Source organism: Sus scrofa, chromosome 3, assembly GCF_054392235.1.
Source record: "Sus scrofa isolate SSC_HxYL_T2T_F1_AM1 chromosome 3, Sscrofa_HxYL_maternal_Yorkshire_Landrace_v2.0, whole genome shotgun sequence".
NCBI classification, from domain to species: Eukaryota; Metazoa; Chordata; class Mammalia; order Artiodactyla; family Suidae; genus Sus; species Sus scrofa.
In genome coordinates, this window is record NC_139385.1 from 131,384,858 (window position 1) to 131,400,937 (window position 16,080).

The following is a 16,080-nucleotide window of genomic DNA, read 5'->3' on the forward strand; positions in this document are numbered from 1 at the left end:
GACCTTGTTACTGGGAACCGGCTGCCCCCAGGCCAAGTCGGCAGCAACAGAAACTCCAGAGAGGTGCCTGAGAATACTTGGCCAATGCCAAAGAAAGTTGTAAATGTGATTTATTTTAGAACACAATCAGAGCTCTTCTGGGACATTCTTTCCACATGGTCTCCAGAAAGGATCATTATTCTGTGTGAGGTGTGTGTAGGGGGTGCTGCCCTGGACAGTAGAGAAGCTGTTCCAGAAGGATGCTGAGGTTGGCCCTCACCTGAGAAAGGCAGCAACCTATGCCACACAAAGAAAAGGTGGGGGTGGGGGGTCTCAGAGGAAGTAGAGGTGGGTATAGGTCTCAGTCCTGCTACTCACAGTGTGACCTTTGCAACTTAACCACCTGGAGCTTCACCTTCCTCATTCCAGGGATTCCATTAAGAAGCATATGGAATAATGTATGCAACTCACTAGGCACAGTGCTGGCAAGTAGGACTCACACAGGAAATGTAAGCATGGAAAGTGTCGATCGACTATGACTTCATTTAACTTTTACTAGGATTGTTCCTCTTATCATTATCACTCTCACCATTATTGGCCAGAGTAACTTTATTAACTTTAGATCTGCCACCTTTTGGAGTCAGCAGGGTCAACAGTCTGTATCCTGAATTCAGAAGGCTGGGGAGTAGGCGGGTTGTTTTAGCCCACTTCTGATTGAAAAGGGCTTGAGGTCCATTTCGGGTAAAAATCTGTGTAGTCTCTGGTCCCAGGACATCAAAGTGGCTTTATCTCTCTTGGCAGGTTAGGCTACTAGGAATACTGAACATTTTTCTGTCACACCCATTGCCAAGGGTGCAATTTGGGAAAACAAATAGGGATTTACAGATAGTAACTTTCCTCTTCTTCTATTGATAGCCTGAGATAATTCATGGCTAAGTTTGGACAAATGCAAAAATGTGCATTTAGTTTGAGTTTGGATTCATTCCTCATGAATATTAGTCATCTCAGTCTAAAATGCAAGCACTTCTCTGTTTCAGCAGATGGGAGGATGTACTGTGGAATCATACCGCAGCACAGGGAGACAATGAGAAGGCTGAAATTAAAGTTAAGGATAAGTCTTGGCACAGGGGGACAAAGTATGCATCGCCATGTATTTCCCTACAAAATAAGGCATGTGCTTTTAGGTGTGGCTTACATTCTTGCAAAAATGATGGGATGGGAATGTTTACAAACTAAGTTGCCTGATAATTTAATTCACTGTAGGAATATTTTTTGCACATAACTCTTTATGAAGAATTTCCTTTTACTGAATGCCTCTATCAGATGCTGGCTCAGGATATGTCATGTTGCATTGTCAGTGATAAAAATATGATTCTGGGGCCTTGCTGCCTTCTGTGTCCTCTTCTGCCTGATGACATTCTGCTGCTTCCTGAGGCCACTGTTGGTGGTTCTTAAGAGACCAGTTGTTGGAATAGCTGAGGACCGGGGGTGGGGGTTGGGGTGGAGAGGAGGAGAAAGAAGTGTGAGAGAAATAGGAGGAAAAGGAGAAAAAATGAAATGAAATGGAGGAAAAGAACTGGAATAACAGAACTTCAATTGAACACCTTTTCCACTGTATCACACCAATGAATGGAACTCAACAGAAAAATGCACTTGTTAATTCCTTTGATGAGTTTTATTGGCCACCAACTATATACCAGATACTATGACTGGGGAAAAATTAAACTTTTATGATATGAAGCCAGAATCCATCTAACATTGAATAGAGAATTCTAGTTTCCATATTTTTCTCTGAAAATTTCCATTCATTACCTGATATGTCAGCACACAATAATTTTTGTCTTAAAAGAATTAAAAAAAACTCATACAAGTCTTGAAGGTTCTTTTATATCAAAGAAAGAATGGCATTCATTCACCATATTTCAGTTAATTTATATTAACATTAGAATTCACTAAACACAAGCAAATCCTATGTACTATAGCTAATACTTATTTTTAAATGTTATTGATTATCTAGGGATTTTCATTCACTTCTCAGGAACCAATACAACATCTCAGAAGTATTTCTGGCTGACTAGAGTCACACAGAAAACTTTCTAGAATAAATAAAAATATAGAACTTCAGCTTTGTAAGAGATTCTAGAATCATTTTGTCTGAACAAGCCTCTATTTATGATAAGAAAATGAAGAAAAAGAAAGAAAGAACTATTTCACTCAAGACCTTTTTAAAAAGAACCTCAGACACAACTAAATTTTGTTGAATGCCTTTTATGTACCTGACTTAGTTGCAGACACCTACATTCATATAACCTCTCCTAACCCTCCCTTGGATAATATGAGGCAGACACAATGTTTTGTACTTAACATATGAGGAAAAAGAAGCTCAGAGAGAGTAAATATTTCATCCTGGATCACAGAGTTGATCTCCTGACTTCAAGACAAAAGTTTTACTATGTGTTATTTTACTTAGTAAAGACAGAAGTTTTTTTATTACTGAAATTCTCAAAGTTTCTTGTACATTTAATAAATTATCTTGTATAAAACTACTTTGCTATTTGCCTTTTTATGCTATAGAATTCAAGAGGATTTTCCCATTCATGCAATGTTTTAAGTGAGAAATTAAAATATAAAATGGTATTTATGGTATGTATTTATGATGTTCTCAAGATCTATAAAAAGTGATTGGCTAGATTAATTATGTTTCCTAATTCCTCTTAATAGAATGATTTTTTTTTAGATTGTTAAAAGTAAATTCTGTATAGTAACTACCAAAAAATTGTCAGAGAAGACAGGAGTGAAAACAGGGTCACTTTTATAGTCTATTAAAGGGGAAACTCAAAAGTTTTTATAGCCCAGCTTAGCTCTAACTGGGTGAGTAATTAGGGCACATAACATGGTCTTCCTCTGTAGATGCCTATGTGGAGTCAAGCAACGGTCCCCAGATGACTTGGCCCCCACTGCAAAGTGACTGTCTCAAAATTACTGAAGGCGAATTTTTTAAGTACAGGTTCCTGCTCCCCAACCTCAGAGAATTTTAATTCAGCCAGTTTGGAGTGGCTCAGAAATCTTTATTTTGTTTAATGCTCCCTTTAATGATTCTGTTGTTCAGCCATATACAACCATCAGTAATAAAAACAATATTTTCTTCACACTAGACATTCTGTCCAAAACTGAGCTTTGTCATCTCTTTAGTTGTGGAACCCTGGGCAATCAAGTAAAATTTCTGAGCTTCATGTCCCCTCTCATAAACTGATGGGAAATCAGACCTCAGTGGTCCCTTGACCACCACACAGGCCATGATTTACTTGAGATCATGTGTGTGAAGGGTGTTAAACTCTAAAGTTGCTTATCATATTCTTAACTTTAGTTGACACCAGGGCAAATTTGGAGTAAAAGACAGATTTTTTTTAATTGTTATTTCCCCAATACATTTTTTTTTCTATTGTACAGCATGGTGACCCAGTTACACATACATGTACATATTCTATTTTCTCACATTATCATGCTCCATCCTAAGTGACTAGACATAGTTCCAGTGCTACACAGCAGGATCTCATTGCTAATCCATTCCAAAGGCAATAGTTTGCATCTATTAACCGCTATGGAGAACAACAGGGAGGTACCTGAGAAATATATACATAGAACTACCGTAAGACAGATTTCGAGTGTCTGCTTCATATCAGGAATGTGTCCTTGGTACTTTACCATCTCAACCATCAATTTTTTTTAATCATTTGGATCAGTTGGGTACAGAACTTTCTCCCTGTTGCATCTGTCAGCCTTCCAAGTGCCTCATTACAACCTATTAGCTCTATTTTACCTTTCTTCCATTGCTGACTTTTGAATCTAGTTCTTATGCTCCTTGGATATAATACTTAACTTCGTTATGCCTATATCCATCCCATCCCTTCACTCTGCATCCTGCAAAAAAAAAAGATCAGTCCCTCTCTCAAGAGTTTCCCAGAATCTCATTCTAGCCATAGGTGCTAGGATTCTGGTTTCTTGGAATGGACCATGAGACAACAATTATTTTGCGAGTTAAATGTTGTGTGAGAAAAATGAATCTCTATGATAAGTAACACATCCAAGCTCCACCACTAGTATGTAGCAGCCAGGGACTGTGTAGCCCTGAATCCTAAAATTGTTCTACCCAATAATTTTGTTTTCCAAGGTTTCCAAGAAAATGGAAGCGTAGAAGGAGAAAGGACAAGACAAAGACTTTCATCATTTTTACTGTACCAGACATTTTGTTCTACCTAGGAAGTGGATTGACTTTAGTCTGCCTTTGGGAAGCTACCCCTATTTTGAGGAGTGCTTTTGATGGCTCAGGCCAATACTGCACTCCCATGGCCTATAGGGTCTCTGTTCCTGAAAGGAAAGACCTTCTTTTTTCTGATTACTATCTACATCACAGACCACAGAGTTATCTCAGGATGATTTTTCTGTGCTTACACACCGCTTTACCTAGTTCTTTCTTCAAGTCAACTTCCAGCTGCTCTACTGAAAATAGAGCCTGTTCCAAGCCAAGAAATCTAAAGAAACACCATAAGGGTAACAGGAATCATTTTGTTCCCCTTTATGTCAGTCTTTACATTGGCTGTGTGATTATTTCATTATGTCTGTAACTCACATGTGCCTGTAACCTTATCAACAAAAACTAGGACAGAGCCTGGAATAAAACTCTTGTTCAATGAATAAATGAATGAACGGATGGATGAGTTCTTTAAAGTTTCTATACCAAAGATGTTATAAGGGGAGTTGAGGTTGAAGAACACACTGGAAAACCATTTGTCATTTGAATGCTTGAAAAATTCCATGATTTTCAAGTGTGGTTTATCAGTCATCCAGTCAAACAAAACATATTTTGGAGCACCCATTGTGTAATAAGTTCTCTACTCCATATTAAAGAGGGGTAGAGTTGAGCAAATAAGGTACTTAGAGGGCATATACATCATTTGTTATGAGATTGGATTGCACCTAAAAGTGACCAACCTCAGAAGCAGTACACTAGGTCCCAGAGGACAGGCAGGGGACTAAATAAATAAATAAATAAATAAAGATTTGCAATTAGGATCCTAGTAGGAATAGAAGTCAATATTTACTTGAGCGGCTAGGGAAGGTTTTGTTCTAAGAAAGGACAAGCAAAGGCTTGGTGATAGGAATATGCTTGGCATGCGCCAGGATAAGAAGACCTATCTTGCCTACTAATGGGTTCCGATAGAAAAATAAAATAAAACTGCGAGATACTATTTGGGATATGACTGAGGTGGTGTTATGAAAGATCAGGTTTTTCCCGTTTGTTTTATGCTTTTGTTTTTGTTTTATATGCGAGGCTAAACTCCTAACATTTGGGGCTCAAACTCAATGATTCTCTCCACTAAGGAGATGGCCTCATTGGCTCATCGTTGTGAGAACAAAGCTGAGTTGGCCATATGTAATCCTCCCTATGTTTAAAAGGCCCCATGTTTCTTTCAACTCCTTAAATTTTCAAAGGGGGGGGGAAGCATATTTAGTTGCTTAATATTTCTGTATATCTTAAAGGACCCTTCATATTTATCATCAGAGACACACCAAAGCACATTACAAGTAATGTAAGCCAGCTGGTGTTTTGCAGGCCAAAGCCAATTGATGGTTTAATAGTAAAAACCATCTTTTTGTTAACATTTTTCTGGAGCACATCACCAAAGAATGCATGGCCTCTTTCTGCATTTTTCAGAAAAGAACTCTTATTAGCTTTTTTCTTAGGTTTCCAAATATTCCTAGGAGAAAGACTGATTTGGTTTCTTTTGAGAACTCTTTCAGAGCTGTCTAAACTACCTTCTAAAGATCAATGAAATTATTTTTAATGTGAATTTGTATATTCTCCAAATTTACCCACTTAGATCATGTCTAATAAACTTGTATAACGTTAAGCAAAACCTTCTTGTCTAAGACATAATCTGTGTCTTCTGCGCTGGTCCAAGCACTGGCGATTGAAAAAGTAACTCAGAATAACTATTAGAGATTTGGCACTTTCACTGTTCTCTTCCAACTCAAAACCATGATTTACCACAATTCATGGGTCTCTACATGAAATTTGAGAATGGTTATTGAAATCCAAAAAAGAGGACAAAAGGGTAAATGCTCTGTGCATTTAGCCAGTTACCAACCTGAATACTCCATGTGCCTTCCTAATCCATATATTTATACATAATGTACTGAACATAATTTAAGGCCCACCCCAAAAACTTGGCTCCTCCAGGGAGCCTATTCTATCATATTATCAGACTGTGAGTTGCTGAAAGGCAAGAATTGTGCCTAATTAATCTCTCCATAATCTAGCTTTGTAGGCATCATAGTTACTAGGGTATAGCTTTGAAATGTCATGATGTCTCTCCTGGGTATACTGTGGGAAGTCATTACATGCTTGTGTAAGGAAAGATGAGGAAATAAATAGTTTTTGGTAGAGTTTTTGATTAGATACAGAAATCCACCTTTGGAGCAAGATACTATACAAAAGGAAAAATATCGCTTTCATGGATGGAACAAGTCAACTTTAGTGCATGTGAAAATTTTCCCACCAAAGTTCTTCTGGAGGTAATCCTTAGATTGAAAATCTTGGATATAAGTCTTGCGTCCAGAAGAAATTCGGTGGGAAAATTTTACATGCACTAAACTCAATTATCTAATTTTGTCTTCTCAACAACCCTGAGGAAGTGGTTACTATTCACGTTACAGATCTGTAAACTGAAACTCAAAGTAGTTAAAATGCTGACTTGAGATTCTATCAGAACTCATGAATTTAAATGCTGTACTTTTCATTGCAAGAGGAAAGCTGAAGAGAAATAGAATAAATTACACCATAGAAAGTGTGAAAAACAAAACTCCAAACTATTACCTGCTCCACTATCCTGTACTTAATGCAAGAGAACTGCTTTGATCATAGAAGGCCATAGTATGGTCCTGTCTTAACCTCTGAAGATTTAATTCCCATAGCTTTTCCTTTGAGTAGGGAGGGCCTCCTCAAAGTCAAAGTCATAAACTCCCAGGGGTCCCCCTGCTCCTAGTCACCAGGCATGGCTTTGAGCAGAGAAGATGATATACAAAATACCACTGGCAAAGGAAAAAAAAATATGAGTCACTGAAATGTGATGATTTCCATTGGTACAGCTGGGGAGAGACATGGCTTCTGCCAACATCTACTGACATCTCTTTGTGCCAACCCCCCAAAATAGAAACCCCTGAGAAAAACCAGGAACATCCCTCAGAAACACAAGACGTCTGTCTGGGGTTTAGTTACATGTAAAGATTATACACTGAGCATTTAGGCTTCTGCTGGTTTTGCCCCTGTGCTGAATTTTCACCAAGCCTACTGTCTTTGTGCTTCCCAAGTCATTCAGAAGCCAGCAATGTTCTACACGAGCTCTTTCTATTCTAGAGAAATAAAGCACCACAAGCAGAAAAGTCCATATTTTGGCAAGCAGTGTCATTTGCCATCCTTTAACTTCCCACAGGTTTCGTTTTATTTAAATAATATCCTTCTGGTGAATTGGGACTGTGCAGACCCACCAAAGGCAAAACCCCACGCAGTAAGGATGACTTTGCTAGCTTGTTTGCTATTCCAAGTGACATTTCCTCAGATGTTTGCTGCCCTGCTGTGCAAACATAGTTACGCATGAAATAAAGTAAAAACAAAAAAATTAAACAGCAGTTAGTGGTTGGATGTTATTTCCAGTTTGGAACCACTGACGAGGCTGCTATAGAAAACTCTTCCCTCTGTTATTACAAAATAACAGTTTGTGGATGGTGAAAAGAAAACATAACTGAATTTTCTTTTAACTTCAAATACAGAAGCTAGTGCATCTATCATTACCACCACATTACAATACATTATGGGAGAAGGTCATCGTAACTCTAGAGGGGTTATTTCCATCCACGTCTCTCATCCTCTCAAAATTGTTATACAGGGACCAGGTCGATGCCAAGTGTTCTGCTAAAGAAAACACACTGAATTGAAGCAAGTTAGAGAGAATGAGACAGAACCAAATGGTCAATGCACAGGACCTGAAATCGAAGCAGGTTTTGTTACAGTGCACCCTGATACCACAGGATCAAAAACAGCCCTGTTCTCTTTCATGTGTGCCTTTAGGTCCACTTCTGCATTTCCAAGTAGGCTATTCTTTATCGAAAGACCACAAAGTGGTCCTTGTCAATATCCATGGAGTCAATCTAGAGTTCTCTTTTCTTCATAGAATTTTACTATTGCCTCTTTCCTACTGATAATAATGAGGATGATAGAAAACAACATTAGCAATAAAATAGCTAATACTTATTGAAGATTTACTACATGCCATAGAATATTCTTATTTAAACTATATAAAAGTCCTATGAGGTGGTGGTTAGAGACTTGCTTTGTCTGTTAGTTATGAGTTCAATTGAGATGTCTTTACATGGGACCATTTTGATAGAATGATCTGAGCTATTTAATCACTGTACTCCTCAACTCCAGTCCCTAGTTAGTCCTAAGTCAGTACATGTGGAACAACTGTCCGTAGGAGAGCCGCATATTCCAGAATACTCGGAGGTATGGCGATCATGTCTGTCTACTCTAAGTAGCAAATAAAGACTGTACTAGAACAATAAGTATCCCTAAGCAAAAGAAAGGTCATTACACCAGAATGCCGCTCAAGTTCCCCTTCTGACTTGGCCTCTCATCATCAATGAAAAGTCAAGTTAACATGTTCAAATGAGTGTATCTTCATAATTTTTACTTAACTTACAGATGTGGTTCTTTGATAAAGGATATATGAATGATAATTGCACTGAGTGAAGGACAAGGTTTAAAGAACTCTCTTCTGTAACATTTATTTCCATTTAATAGTTCTGAACAGTTGGAAGACATGACCTTGAGTCAGGGACCTGACTGAACTTGGCATTGCTTTTAAGTGGGCTTCCCCATATCATGGCACTTAGGTGTTCATAGCCATAGAGTTTGACAACATCATTTAGAAAATTTCATAGATTATTTCAGTCTTTAGAGGGAAAAGTGAAAATAATTTTTTTCTTCTCTCTAAAATGAACTAAAAAAAAAAAAAAAGCCAAGGAGTACATGAAATAGAAAGGGAGTATGTCATATTTGATGAGTTTATGGGACACATAATTTAAAACTACAATATATAAAGAAGAGATGTTGAGAAGGATGAAACGAGAGTGATGGTAAGAGAGGACACCAAGAAAAGCCATCTGTCCGTAAGGGTCTTGAGCCAGAGCCATATGAGTGCAGAACCTCCTTATTTTGGATGATACAAGAAGTGTGTGCAGACTCATTGTACGAACCTCTGAATTGAGTTTGCCTCTGTGGAATGGCAGGCAGAATGGGGTTGAATAGCAAATGTGTACCACTTTTGAATAACCAGATGATGGTCGATAAAGAATGGGAATCAAACAGCCTTGAAACTTAAATAAGATTATATTACCCCCTCTTTCTCTTTCACACACACACACACACACACACACACACACACACACACACATTTATACTCTCACACACCTTTATCATACAGAATCATGTAGTTTTATGATAAGCAAACGAACTTTTATTTTCTCCTGCTTTTTTTTTTTTAACCTATAGGTCAATGTTGATGAGCAAGTTTTTGTAGACAGATTCGCAAATTTCTTGTTACCCAGCTATTCAAATTGTTTCCAACTGCAGCTTCTTCTTAGTGGTCCCAGGTCCTCAAAATCTCATTCAGGAAGAAATCTCACTCAAAGATTTCTCACACAAAAACAATAAGAATATGACTGCTACCTATCCACAGTATTAGTAACAAGAAAAATAAAATAAAACTTATCAAATCCATGGAACATATTTTTAATTAAAAACGAGAATTGAACAATATATAAAGAAGGCAGATGAAGAACCACACAGAAAGAGTATGCTGTAAAGAAGCAAATACTGCCCACAACTTTAAAAAATGTAAACGTGGCCTTTATGAGGAAAACCCAACATGGAGAAAGAGGGGATCAATGAATAAGACATTAAAACACCAAAATGGCAAAGCTCAGGAAAGAAGTATAAGAGTAAATAAAATTCACCAGAGGGAAGCAGGAAAAAAAAAAAAACAAAAGACAAATGTTACTAAAAAATTAGGAATAAAAAATGCAGGCTCAAAAACCCTGAACAAAAGAGTGTATGTTTAAAGAGTTTAAAGGATTAATGGAAAAATGACGGATGAAGAATATATATGAATAAGTGCCAATACATGCATAATTGGTGTCCCTGAAGAAAAGTACAAAACAAATGGGGCGGGAGTAAAATATTCAAATATATTTCAGGAAAGCTTTTCTGAAATTTAGAAATACTTCAATCTTCACATTTAATAGGCACATCATATTTCAGGAAAAAAATCAACTGATATCAATATATACTTTAATATGTTAACAGATTTATAGTATATAAAAATAATCCTAGAGACACACTCAACCAAATAATCAAATAATTCTTAAATTGTCAAAAATGAATATTTGACATTCATTTCAGCCATCTAGCTTCTGAATACGTCACCATATCTTTGAGTAATGAAAATGATAGAAACTTCTTTTCCAGCCTTTCTGGTATTATTTATGGTGCAGGTTTGTGAAATGGGATACGCCATTAAGTCACAGTTATGTCATATTTTAACATAGGAGCTAGTAGTGTAAGTGGGGAGAAGTGAGGGGACTCTCTCTCCTGGCATTGATAGCAATTGGTGGCTGGAAGCTCAAGTTTCTGGCACTGATGCTTGAATGAAGTCTAGAAGAAGCAGTGGTGAAAACTGTAGTGTCTAGTATTTGGTAGCAGCAAAATACTGCTATTTATCTTAACTATTTATCTTAATTGTTTCTGTTTACCTTAATTTATTGTTATTTTTGGTCTTCAGGTACAGAGAATTGAGTTAATTATGCTCTTCAGTTTATTTGTTCTATTATAATTAGTTCAAATATGGTAACTCCCTTGTTTTAATTTTGCATTTTTCCCTTTCATCTCCCAAACTTCCCTTTACTCTATAAGCAGCAGTTTTCCCAACCCCTGCTCCCATCTGTAGACAGCCACTGTTATAATTTCTGTAATTATAAATTGTTTATATTTTCTAAATTTTGTATAAACAGAAACACACTATATGTAACCTTTTGACTGATTTTTTTCACAAAGCATAATTATTTTGAAACTAATCCGTGTTGTTGTATGTGTTAATTCATTACATTCATGAACAATAATTCACTACATGATATACTGCAACTTGATTATCCATTAATCTATTGATGGACATTGGATTATTCACTGATTTTAGTTATTAAAATTTAAGTTGCAATGAATGCCTATTTACAAGTCTTTATATGGTCATATTCTTTCAGTTCTCATAGGTTAATACCTAAGGGTGGAATGAGTGAATCATATAGCAGGTATGTAGCTCACGTTTTATCTTATTTTCCATTTTTGTGCTATTTTTATTTACTTATTTTTAATGGTGATGATTTTTTATTTTTTTATTTTATAATTTTTATTTTTTCCATAACATTTTAGAAATGCAAAGCTGTTTACCAGTGGTTGTATCATTACTCATTCTTATTAAGAGTGTATGAGAGTTTCAGTTTCCCTATATTCTAAACAACTCCTGATATAGTCATTCTTTCTAGTTTTAACCATCCTAATAGGCATGTAAAGGTATTTCATTGTGATTTCAATGAACACATATCTAATTATTAAGGATGTTAATAATCCTTTCATTTTCATCATTGGTATTCATATATCTTATCTGTTCAAATCTTTTAACATATGTTTTAAAATTTTAATTATTTTCTTATTATTAGTTTTGAGAATTTTTAAACATATATTCTAGATACAAAATTTTATTGGACATGTGACTGCCAAATATTTTTCCCAGGCTGCAGTCTATCTTTTCAATCTTTGTTTTTCAAAGAACAGAGATTTAAATTTTTCAAGTTATTTATCATATTTTTGTTCATTTTTAGACCATTCTTTCACTGACATATCTAGGAACTCTGTCTAATCCAAGGGTATAAACATTTTCTTTTCTGTTTTCTACTAGAAGGTTTATAGTTTTAGATTTCATATATAGATTTAAAATTTGTCTTAAGCGAATCATTGTATGTGGTGGAAATATGAATTAAAGTTCATTTTGTTTTTTGTATACAGGTACCTAATTAACCCAGCACCATTTGTTTTAAAAAAGAAAGAAACACTATCATTTTTAAATTGAATTGCCTTTGAACTTTTATGAAAAACGAATCATTCATATATGTTATTTATTTCTGGACTCCATTCTGCTCAAATGATCTATTTGTTTATCTTTATGCTAATACCACAGCATGATGCAGCTGGATTAATGCAGCTTTTAATAAATCTTAAAATCAGGCAATGTTATTCTTCCAATTTAGGTTTTTTTTTCAAAGGTTTTCACTGCTCTAGGTCCTTTGGATTTGCTTGAATTTCAGAATCAGCTTGTCAATTTTATAAAAATGTCACTGAGATTTTAATGGGTTTGCCTTGAAATTATAGATTAATTTGGGGAAGGATGACATCTTAATAAATTTGTCTTCTGACTCACCAACAAAGTTTATCATGCTAAATCTATTAATTTAGATCTTAATTTCAATTAGTGGTATTTCCAGATTTTAGTATACATGGCTTTTGTAAGATTTATTTCTTAAGTATTTCGCATTTGTGATTCTTCTGTAAATGGTATTATTTTTAATTTTTATTGTCCATTGCTAGCATATAGAAATGCAACTAATATTTATACTGAGCGTTCGTTTTACAACTTTATTAAACAAACATGTTAGTTTTAGTAGTTGTTTGAGGATTCCATGTGATTTTTTCCAGAGATAATTGTGTTGTCTATAAATAAAAAGGATTTTACTTTTTCTTTCCTAATCTGGATGCCTTTTTTTTTTTTTTTAACTTTATTGTACTGGAAACTTCAACTGAATAGCAAGAATAAGAACAAGTATTCTTACCATATTCTTGATATTACTGAAAGTATGTTGAGCCTTTCCCCATTAAGAATAATGATAGCCACAGGTTTTTCTCAGAGGCCTTTATTAGGTTGAAAAACTTCCATTTTATCACTGTTTGCTGAAAGTGTTTCTATTTGTGTGTCTTTTAAGCAGAAATCTTTGATTTTGTCAAAAGGCGTTTCATTCTTTATGAATGCAGATCTTCATTCAGTAAACAAAATCCCTATTTCAAGATGTCAAGTCCATGATCTTATTTACAGAGAAATAGGTGGCAGAGTGTGTATGTGTATGTATATGTACACTTTTAATACAATCTGTCTTTCATTTAGTCTTTCATTTAGTGAGATTAACCAATTTACAATTAGTGTACATTCTATTCTCTCAGCAAATGTTTTTTGCATTATTTCAGATTTCTAAATTTTCTTTTTAATTTTCTTCTGCATTCCTACAGATAATTTAAATTGTTTTCTCTTATTTTTTTAAATCCTACATTCTATTTTTATTCTTATGGCTATGGGACTTAACTTATGACGTTTACATTTTTTTTTTTTTTTGGCTGTGCCTGCAGCATGCAGAAGCTCCTGGTTTAGGGACTGAACCCATAGCAACTCAAGCCTCTGCAGCGACAATGCCAGGTCCTTAACCATCCCTTAACACAAGGGAATTCCTACATATGCTTTATTATACCTTTTCATTGTTTCAATTTATCAAACATTTATTTCTTCTCCATTACAAAGACAAATCTCTTTCTTTCTGATTTCTTTTACCTACAGCATAAGACATTTTCTGAAGTACCTGGAATAAAATAATAAAAGTGGCATTTCAATTCAGTAAGGAAAGAATGGTGTGCTTAATAAGTGACATTGGCATAATTATCTACTCATCAGGAAAAAATAAAATTAATCCCTATTTAGACTCCATGTAAAATTAAATTTATACGGGTTAGAAATCTAAATGTAAAGGACATAAAAATACAAATTTTTAAACTAAATCATTTAGGAGGATATTGATATAACCTCAGGGTAAGGAATGCCTTTTCAGCCAAACAGGAAACCAGAAACCATAAATGAAATCATGGCAGATTTTTTACATTCCATGAAATTTCTTTAAACAATGACACATTTTATTTGCTTCATATCTTTACTGTGCTTATTATATACATTTTAAAAGGCACCGTTAATTATATTTCTTTAACCTTTCTGAGAAAAATATATGACTGGTTTTGCCATATAACTAAAATCTTCTTGCTTATTCCACCTATCAATTGAAAAAATTTTCTTCTTGGAAAAAAAAATTTTTTTTCAGCATTCCAACTTCCTGTTGTAGGCCAGCTGTCATCATGGGATTTATTTTCATTGTACTTCTCAGCTAATTCTGATGTATCTTGTGCCTCATGTTTTCTATTTCTCACTCAATTTTTTAACTATTTTTTGAGCATATCATCTAGAAACTTCTGAGACTAGTATATGGGAAATTTCCATAGATGTTTTATTTTTTGGTGTTCTCCATAAGCCTTTTGCTTATCCATTCCAAAAGCAATAGTTTGCACCTATTAACCCCAAATTGACAGGACACTGTAAATCAGGTATAATGGAAAAAATAAAAATCATTATAAAAAAATTAAAAAATAATAAAAAAGAAGTGATACAGCCTTTAGAAGCCTGAGTCTTTCTCAACAGCTAAACTGAATATTGTCAAAGGAAAATACTCTTTTTTTCCTCCTCTTTTGTTAGCCAGACAGCCTTTGTGTGAGGATGGTGGTGATGAGGAGACCCAACAGGCCTACTGATCTCTAGACCACCTTTAGCTGGTTCCTCTCTCATGGGCCCCTGTTTTGTACATACTGATACTAAGTAGACCCTGTTCTACCTTATTCTACATCAACTGGGCTTAGTTCTGTCGGTGAGCTTACACAGTAGTATGGAGAGGCAAAAACCAGCATTGTAATTTCAAATAGTGATTACTACTATGAGAGAAATAAAACATGGTGATAATTATGAGGAGAGAGAGTAAGAGGCCGCATACTTTTTGCCTTGAAAAATAAAGATTCATTTTCAGAGTAAGTATTTGGAGAGAAAGAGCATGGAGATTCTGAATTCTTTACTTTTGTTTCATATATTTCCTGCACTAATGAAGATAGAAACCAAACTCAAGCAAGCTTCATTCTTTGAGGGTCACTAATTTGAACAGCTGCTTTTGAGACAGGACTTGCAATAAAGTATATATTTATCTAGAAATACAATTTAAAGCAAATTAAAGTGGTATTATAATCACTATAAATGAGGAGGGGGAAGGAAGGGAGATTCAAACTTAATATAAAACCTTGTTTTAAGTTTAATTAATATAAATTATTGATATTATTCTATAAAATAAGAAATATGTATATTCCACAATAAGTTTCTGGCACAATAGGCTTTGGAAAGTAATGAAACTAAAACTGCATTACTTTTAAAATATCATATAAAGCAGACTTCTTACTAAATTAGATTGACCTTTTCCTTTGTTAGTCCAAATCAGTGGGATCTGACTAAATGCCTGGAAATATATAGAAAGGACCAGATGTCTAAAAGTCAGGAAACTAGCAAAACCCTAAATTTTACATAATTTCTGGCTCAATTGTGAAGACTCAGGGGAAGCAGAAATCTTTCTCTAAGCATCTGAAGAAAGGGCCTGCTGAAAAGGTAGGATTGTTTGAAAAAGGCAGGTGGAAGAATTAGAGGGATGGGGGAGTCAAGGTTTCATGTTAGAATGCCAGTCTGAACAGAACCAACATATTACCCAGGTTATGATTATAAAGTATGGGTACTGTCTACCTCTTTCCTTTAACATTATATACTGTCACCTGATTCTCTTCCTTTTCAGCTCTCACTGAGGTCTCCAGTCATGAATAAACAGAATTCATGGTCCATAGGACATGATTTTCAGAGGATGTTAATATGTGCTAAGGTGCTACAGGATACAAGGAGCTCTGTGACCAAATAAGTTTGGGAAACTCTGTTAAACTGATATTTGTGTTTATTGCAACATTTCTCAGAGCCTTTAGGATGCTAACACCCACTGTGAATGTCTAAAGTGAATATAGGATATGTATGGTTTCTTAGAAGT

General features: G+C 35.2%; 2 long non-coding RNA genes across 6 annotated transcripts in view; one reads left to right on the forward strand and one right to left on the reverse strand.

Moving 5' to 3' along the window:
- Positions 1–16,080, forward strand: part of LOC106509894 (uncharacterized) — a 434,988-nt gene that overhangs the window by 386,647 nt on the left and 32,261 nt on the right. For 2 of the 4 annotated variants that reach the window (XR_014842537.1, XR_014842539.1), the window contains one exon: positions 11,353–11,400. This is a non-coding gene — a long non-coding RNA (uncharacterized LOC106509894). Of the gene's footprint in view, positions 1–11,352; positions 12,199–16,080 lie in introns of those variants that run through there. The other 2 variants (XR_014842540.1, XR_014842538.1) reach the window with 1 other exon arrangement.
- LOC106509892 (uncharacterized) overlaps positions 1–16,080 on the reverse strand; it is a 545,897-nt gene that overhangs the window by 246,958 nt on the left and 282,859 nt on the right. The gene's annotated exons all lie outside the window — the stretch shown is intronic.